We start from the raw sequence: 8,264 nt of genomic DNA, 5'->3' as shown, positions 1-8,264 counted from the left end.
TTAGAGTTTCAGTCTATGTTAAAAAGGCAATAGACGTGTGACAAAGCCAGCTTAAGCACCAGCTGTTAGAAGTACTCATCACATATTTTCCCCATTTCCAAAATGTCTCAACCTAAGAATAGACAATTCATTTTTTTTTTTTTTTTCTCACAGCTGGATGAGGAGGGTTTTTTGTTTTTTGTTTTTTGTTTTTTTTTTTTGCATGTGTGTGTGTGTTTATAAATAAAGTTTTTAGAAAAGCATATGTGAGATTAAGATTTCAAAATTCTTTCTGAATCACGATTTTTTCTTCAGGAAAATTGCATGCAGGTCAGCTTTGGTTAAGCACTGATTCTAGCTCTAATTAGTCTCAACTCACTGATTTACTTTGAGCTAGGTGTGTGGGGTGGTTACAATGATGTCAGGTCATGCTCAGTGGTAAAGATCTTCAGCCATAGTTTTTCTACAGAGATAGTTACAAGATGTTTAGCAAATTGCCCAAATTTTCTTTTTTTTTCTTTCAAACCGTTGACATTCTTTTTTTTTTTCTTTTTTGTGAGACTCTTTCTTCTTATGCAATGTCCAGGACACTACTGCTATGCAGTGAAACTGTAATAGATTAATGGGATCTGGAAATAATCTTGAAGTCATATGCATTTTTCAACATATTGAAATGTGTCTCAGCATATTTTACTAGCATATGGTATTGTCATTTTCCATCAAGTGAAGAGCAAGCAAGAGAGGGAGACATACCTTCCTCCTGTGAGCATTGGAGTAACAATGGTTAAAATTAGAATGAGAAACATTAATTGCATGGAGACTTGCCCTCTTTGTCACAGTGTGATTTCCTGAAGAATCATACAACCCATTTCCCTGAAAAACAAATGTCTCCCCTGAAATACAATTTGAAATCTAGTCATGTATTAGGCTCCATCAGAGCTTTAATTTCATTATAAGTGAGAATTGTACTGAAGTATTCAGCACAGCTTCTTCCTACATGTTACTACATGCCTTGTTTTGACATTTTTTCCCATACACAAAAGCATGAGACATCAGGTCATGTTTAATACTTGTATATAAAAAGCTGCTTTCTGTCAACAAAGAAGACTGACTCAGTTCAGCTGATCTAAAAACAAGAGTTTTCTTCATCACAGTGTCTAAGATGTATTTATTTGCCATCTAGGATAAACTTAATGCCATGTTTGACAATTTTTGCTGTGAAATATATACATTATCTTCATATATATTTCTTTGAGTGAATGTAGAAGTTGACATCTATTATTAAAGACTGGATTTTTCTACTGATTTGATATGTTAGAATTGGAAGTATGACTTGTTCACGATTGGGTTTGAGAGTTGTCTGAGAGTGTATTAGTCAGAAAACTGCAATTGGATTGAAAAGAACTGAGGCAGAACTGTTGCTTTCTTTTTTTGTTTTAAATGCATTTATTTTTTCTTTTCTTTCCTGGCATACCGATAATGCATGTGAAAACATGTTTAGAATATCATACACATCTCTCCTTGGGAAAAATCAACAGAATTTAATGACTTTTTGGCCAAAGTCATCCTTGGCCAAAATTCCAAGATAGATTCTCAGGTATGCAGATAGATCATGCTGTGCAGATGCCTAGGAAAGTCTGAAAATACAGACCTATGACCTTCCCTACTTTGTACCTGGAACTTCACAGCCCTTCTAACTTCTATTTTCCCCCACAAGGCAGTAAACAAAAAAGCCTTCACAGTTACAATTTCATCTTTTTACTTCAAATTGACTACTCTAAATAAGTGAGAAACTTATATATTATAGGAGACAGCTAGACTGGAAGAGTAATTAACAGTGCAAACATGATAATACTGAGCATTTGAAAAAAAAATAATTCTATCAGTATGATGCTTTGTAAAAAGGGCTACTGAATTTTAGAAGACAAAGATGTTTCCTGGTTCTTCAGAAAAATAGAAGCAAGAATGCTCTTGAAATCATTAAACTTGAGAATACTATAACAGAAGGTTAAAAAAATAAATAAAAGCACTATTCAGTTTAGTAAGAAAACACAAACCTTACTGTAGTTTAGCTCCAAGATTCTTTTTACCATCATTTTACAAATTATTAAATAATAAAATGGTTTTGTATTCTTAAATGAAGATGGATCTGAAAACTTCAAAGGAAAAATTCTGGCATTGTCCTACAGCATTTTCCATCTCTTCAAAGAGTGGGATTAAAAACATTGAATTTCTTCAAATTACTCAATTTAACAACATATTTCTCAGAACAAATACATGCTATGTGATAATATGAGCTCAAAACATAGCTCACCTTAAGTACTGCTTGTCATACTTCTGAACGTGTATGAGCAAGGGGGCAAAATAACATGGATAAACCAAGCATCTGCTCTGCAATTTGATAATCAAGCTATTTTGAAGTATTTAAGTCATCTGTTAACATGAAGATTTTCATTACATTACTCTGAACTGACTGATTACTCCAACTGCCATCAAGAGAAGTAGTGTCATTCTGCCTTGTTTCATTCTTAGAGCTCCTGTGGTGCCATGTATATGGCTGACATTCTTTGATTGTTAGCTGGATTTACTACTCACCCAAAGAACAAAACTAATGTACCATCTTATGTTAAATCAGACCATTTGTTGTTTTTACCATATATGTAAATGACTTGGCATTTTCTCAGGCGTGAGGCAAGCTGAAGCACTTACTATGATGTGCAATGCAAAATCGAGTTTCTAAGCCGTTCTTATTTTGTTTTATTTTTCTTGAAGACAAGATGGGTAACATGTAGAGGTAAGATTTAGGGGGAGAAAGAAAATGAATAACAACGAAACTGTTCTAAATCATGACATAAGTTCATTTTCTTAATGAAATTCGGAAGAATGTCTCTCCCAAAAGCCAATCACTGAATTATTATGAAATTAACATATTCTTATTTCAGTCTGCATAGTTTCGTTCTTCTTATTTATCACCACCACACCTCAGCATGTTAAGACTGTTATATTGCTACACAGCATTTGTATGTCAACCTCTCCTCTGGCAAAAGTCTTTCAAGTGGGAGGTTGGACTAAATGACCTCCAATTGTCCCTTCCAGCTATAATTCTATGATCACATATGTATTATATAAAAGGAAATTAAATATCATGTAGAGTTGGGCTGAAGTGCTCTGTGCTGGATCATCATGTAATGGAGCTATTTATCTAGCTAAATGAAAGCTATAGAAAGCTATTCACAGATCCTGCTTTGAGAGAACTTAAGATTAAGAGGAAAATCAAGACTGTTCCTTAACTACAGACTGTTTGGTCAATAGCAGGCACCTCTTTGGACAACAAATACAGTGCATTTAAATTGCAGTCTTTCTTTTCAGATCCATCTCTCACAAACCATTTTTCATCTATAAATGTATATTGCCTTGGTAGTTGCAATAAAAATAAAAGCATATGTGATGGACAGGTTCAAATGAAAGATGAGCCTAGATAGTGAAGGCAGTGTAATTGCATAGAGAATACTGAAAACTGAGAGACACCAGGGGCTACTGCTCAAATACAGAAAGTGCCATGTATGTATAAGCTGGCTGAGGGAAAAAATGTCTTTTCCACTGATTTTGTATCAAAGCATTAGTGTCCTCACCAGAAGCAGTAAGTAACATGCATGAGCCTAGTATCTGTAGCTCTACAGGTTGCCAAACATGTAGAAGTGCTAATTATTCATTCAGATTTATGCCACCAATGCAACACATATGGCATCAAAATTTACAAACACAAACAGTAATACATAGTTTTACCTATGCTAAATACAACCTTATTTATGAGACTTTTTACCTTCATATTTCTCCAGTTTTGAACATTGTCAAGAATCTATTTTGTCCTATTTCATGAAACTGAGCTGATATACTAAAACATTAAAAACTTTCTTTTTTTCTGAAATCAAGTAACATAATGAATCTCCTTTTCATTCATGTCTTCTACCCTACCAGAGATTAGTCAAATTTACCTAAAGTTATCAACCAAGCAGTCTCAGATCAGCATTTTTTACAAGCATGAGCAACATGCTCAGTAAAGTGTTGTGCTGTGTAAAAGTGCTGATTCTGGTTATTTGATAATATATACATCAGATGCAAAAGGAAGATCCAAGAGAGCATCCACACCCTAGGAAGAAGCACAGGCAGGCTGATAACAACAAACAAGAAGAAAGCTGAGGTATTCAACAATGTTTTTTACCTCAGCCTTCACTAGTAACCTCTCTACACACAGCCTTTGAGCAGATGGTTTGGAAAGCAGGAACTGGGGGAGTATTGTCCCTCCTGCTATAAGCAAAGATCAGTTTCATGACCACCTGATGAACCTGAACATTCGTAAGTCTATGTATCTTGATGAGATGCATCCTAGAATCCTGAGGGAATTGGCTGATACAGTTGCCAAGACATTCTTGATATTTGAAAACTCAAGGAAGTCAGGTGAAGTCCCAGGTAACTGGATTAAAGGTGAGATAGCACCCATTTTTAAGAAGGGTAGAAGGGATGCGTAGGGAACTACCAGCCTGTCAGCCTCATCTCAGTACCAGGGAAGATCATGGAGCAGATCTTCTTGGAAGCTATGCTAAGGTATTTGGAAGAAAGGGAAGTGTATGGGAAAACCAGGGCAGATCATCAAGGGCAGATCCTGCCTGACCAACCATGTCTTTTTTTAGTATGGTGTAACTGCATCAATGGGCAAGGGAAGAGCCTTGTCATCTATCTGGACTGCAGTAGGGCCTTTGTCATTGTTCCCCATAACATCCTTTTCTCCAAATTATGAAGATACGGATTTGATGGGTGGACCATTTGATAAAAGAGGAATTTTATGAAAGAGGTCATTGCAAGGTCATACCCAAGCCATTCTATGATTCTATGATTTTAGGATAAATTTTAGGGTAAAGATTAAATTTATTTTGTCAAGAGACAGATTATAAGTACATTCACTTATCATACCTATAACAGTGATATCTTCTGTCAGAAAGAATTCCAATCTGCATTTGTAATGTGATAATCACTTATGGCTTAAAATCTGAAACTTGGTCAAGATTAACCTTTCATAAACAGACTACCCATGAGAGTGTCCTAAAATTTAAACTGTATAGGAACAACCTTATTAAAACTCTTTTCTTGTTTACTTACACGGGTCCTATGGGTTTCTTTCATTGAGGTGCTTGTGTTACCAATTTTGACTCATTTAGTAAGTCAGTAGCAACCTACAGGTAGTCAGTTCTGTATATTGCAGTTTTCAAAACTATAGATCATTCCTGCCCATTGGAGCTGTCCCACTTTGCAAAAAGAGCACTGTGACTGCCTGATCTTGTCATGTATTTTTAAGTATGCTCTGATATTAGCAAAACTCATGTTCAGATGCCAATGTTTTCTGGCCCAATAAAGTGCAAGATTTCAAAAGCGAGTGAGAATGCTGCTTTCTGCTGCTGAATGACTGTTCAAACACCAAAACTACTTCTCTATCCCCAGAGTTGGGTATTAGAAATACCCATACAAAAAGTGGAGTGAAGTAAAGGATGCAATCTCAAGGTTGTTCTATACAGAGATGTGTTTTTGTCTTCATTTTTTTTCTTTTTTTCTTAAAACAAAAGGTTTAGCTAGTTGATCACAAGGTGATGTGAAATAGAATGAAGTGCCCATAATTCAGAGAGAGGAAGTGTGCTATTTCCTTGTGGTTAGCTAAAGTTTCGCGTTTCTCATAGCATAACTGTCAGTGGACATAATCCCTTAAGAATTCAATTTTCTCACCATTTCTCTATTTTAAAAGCCATATTCACATCTGCAACATTTGCAGATTTTTACCGAGTTAGTAAGCTTCTTTCTGGGAACAGACAGGAGGGTTAGCTGCCAACCTACAGGTGATACTCTGCCCATGAAGAGTACCAAGTGTCTCTGTTTAATGCTGACTTCTGTCTAAAATACCTACTTCCACAAAGACTGTCCACAGTTAATGGAATATGAAACTCGCAATAGGTCTTTTATCGCCCTTATTAAGGCAGAGAAATGCATTCTTCAAAAAGCAGCTTACCCAAATATATACCTTAGGAACAGTAGTAAAACTACCATTATCACCCACTTCACAATGTTTCAATTTTAGATTTAGATGTCACAGAGCTATTTTGTCAAAATCTAAGAGCTGTTTAATGTCAGGACAGACAGGGTCATCTGACAAGCTGACAACACTAATTCTACTTTCAGTGACAATGTCATTCCATTCATCTTATGAATGAAGATGGAGTTGGAATGAAGCAGAAATGTAAGATGTACTTGAAGGAGTTCATAAGCAAGAACAGATGACATTCAGTTTCAGTTAAGATGCTTAAATATACACATCTACTGCCTGGCCTGCACATGCTAGCCCAGACACGGTTGTCCTGTAAGTCCGCTGTCACATCTGCCAATCTTGCATGTATTGCTTATGTTCTCTGGACGCTCAGATGGTGCTTGATGTCTGCTTCGGCAGCACATTTCCACCCTGGGGTAGAATTCAGTTCAAGACTATGAGATTTAAAATTATTTTCTGTAAATATGTACACCAAAGGAAACCTGCACAAGTCTTCAAACGTATCTGTGTTTATCTTTGACTTTCAGAAAACTTTCACATTAATTTCCTAACCCATATCCAAGTAAAAAATACTTTGTCTTTGCTTTTAAGAGGCCACAAGCTGTGTATTAACCATTAACTCAGCTGTATAGGTTATCCAGACTCATCCACAATTCTATTAGCTTGAGATAATTTTGCCATGTTAAAGTCATGACAGCAATTGTCTAGTTGGCAGAGAGCTCTTTTCTAAATTGTTTTAACTTCAGCATAGCCGTGTGCAATTTTGTGGTGCAGTGTCTACTGCTAGCTAATAGGCAATGATAATTAGTAATTTTTCTGTGCAGAGTGAACTGCCTGTGATCATAGAATAAAAGTTTAGTGTAGTATAGCAGCAGGCAGATACCAAAAACATGAGGACTGCAAACACAATTGGAAGTGTTGAGTTACTGGCCAATTACCGTAACTATGCATGTCTAGTGAAACAATTTTTAGGGATAGTAAAAGTGTATAGAAAAATAAATAAAATATGGAATTGGGAACCACTGGAAATAATGTAAGCATATCATGTTAGAGTATTAAAAAATTGCAGAATATCAACACTACAGACTTCTTGAAAACTGCCTGTACCATCCTCTCAGACGCTGGGGACAGAGGGTAACAGAGAATGTCTGAGCAGAGCAGCTGGGAAAAGGGGTATATACTGCAATATTTGAATTCATCAGCCCTTACTGTATTCTTCTCTGTAAGTATTAGTTTAAGCATTGTTACCACAAGTTACAATAAGCATTGTTGTAAGTAAACGAAGAACAGCTTTCTATTTTAGATACTTTTTACATTTTAGACTAATGACATATTTCAGGCTTCATCTGGAAAGTTCAGTCCTCATCAAGATTCTCAGTGTAACAGGTTTCATTTTGGATATTTTTTTCCCCTGTAATTCAGATTTCTTCTTCTCCTACACTCTTCCATCCTTTCCCTTCAAAATGTGCAAACTAAAACTTTCAATATCTTCCTGCATTTTATTGTAATATTAACGTGCCTTCTTCACAAAATCATGGAATCATAGGAGTTGGAAGTGAACTCTGGAGATCATTGAGTCCAATCCACCTGCTAAAGCAGATACACTACAGTAGGTTGCACAGGAAAGTGTCCAGGTGGAGTTTGAATATCTCCATAGAAGAAGACTCCACAACCTCTCTGGGCAGCCTGTTGTCTCAAAGTAAAGAAATTTTTCCTCATGTTTCTATGGAATTTCCCATGTTCTTGCTTCTGCCCAGTGTCCTTTGTTCTGTTGCTACGCACTGCTGAAAATGGCCTGACCCCATCCACTGACTCCAGTCCTTTAAATAGTTATAAGCACTGATAAGATCCCCTTTCAGCCTTCTCTTCTCCAGGCTGAACAGTCCCAGATCTCTCAGCCTGTCCTCCACTGGACTGTCTCTGATAGTGCCCTATTTTCCTTGAACTGAGGAGATGAGAACATGACACAGTACTCCAGATGTGGCCTCACTAGAGCAGAGTAGAGGGGAAAGATTGGCCGACTGGCCACACTGTCTTTAGTGCATCCCTGAAATCCATTGTCCTTGGCTACAAGGTACACTGCTGGCTAATGGCCAACCTGGTGTTTAGCAGGACTCCAGGTCCTTCCCATCAGATCATCCATCCTTTCCAGCAAATCATCCCCTAACCTGTACTGATGCATGAAGTTATTCCT

The sequence above is a fragment of the Tetrao urogallus genome (assembly GCF_951394365.1).
Source record: "Tetrao urogallus genome assembly, chromosome: 1".
NCBI classification, from domain to species: Eukaryota; Metazoa; Chordata; class Aves; order Galliformes; family Phasianidae; genus Tetrao; species Tetrao urogallus.
The sequence above is the reverse complement of the archived record's forward strand: the minus strand, read 5'-3'. Positions refer to the sequence as shown.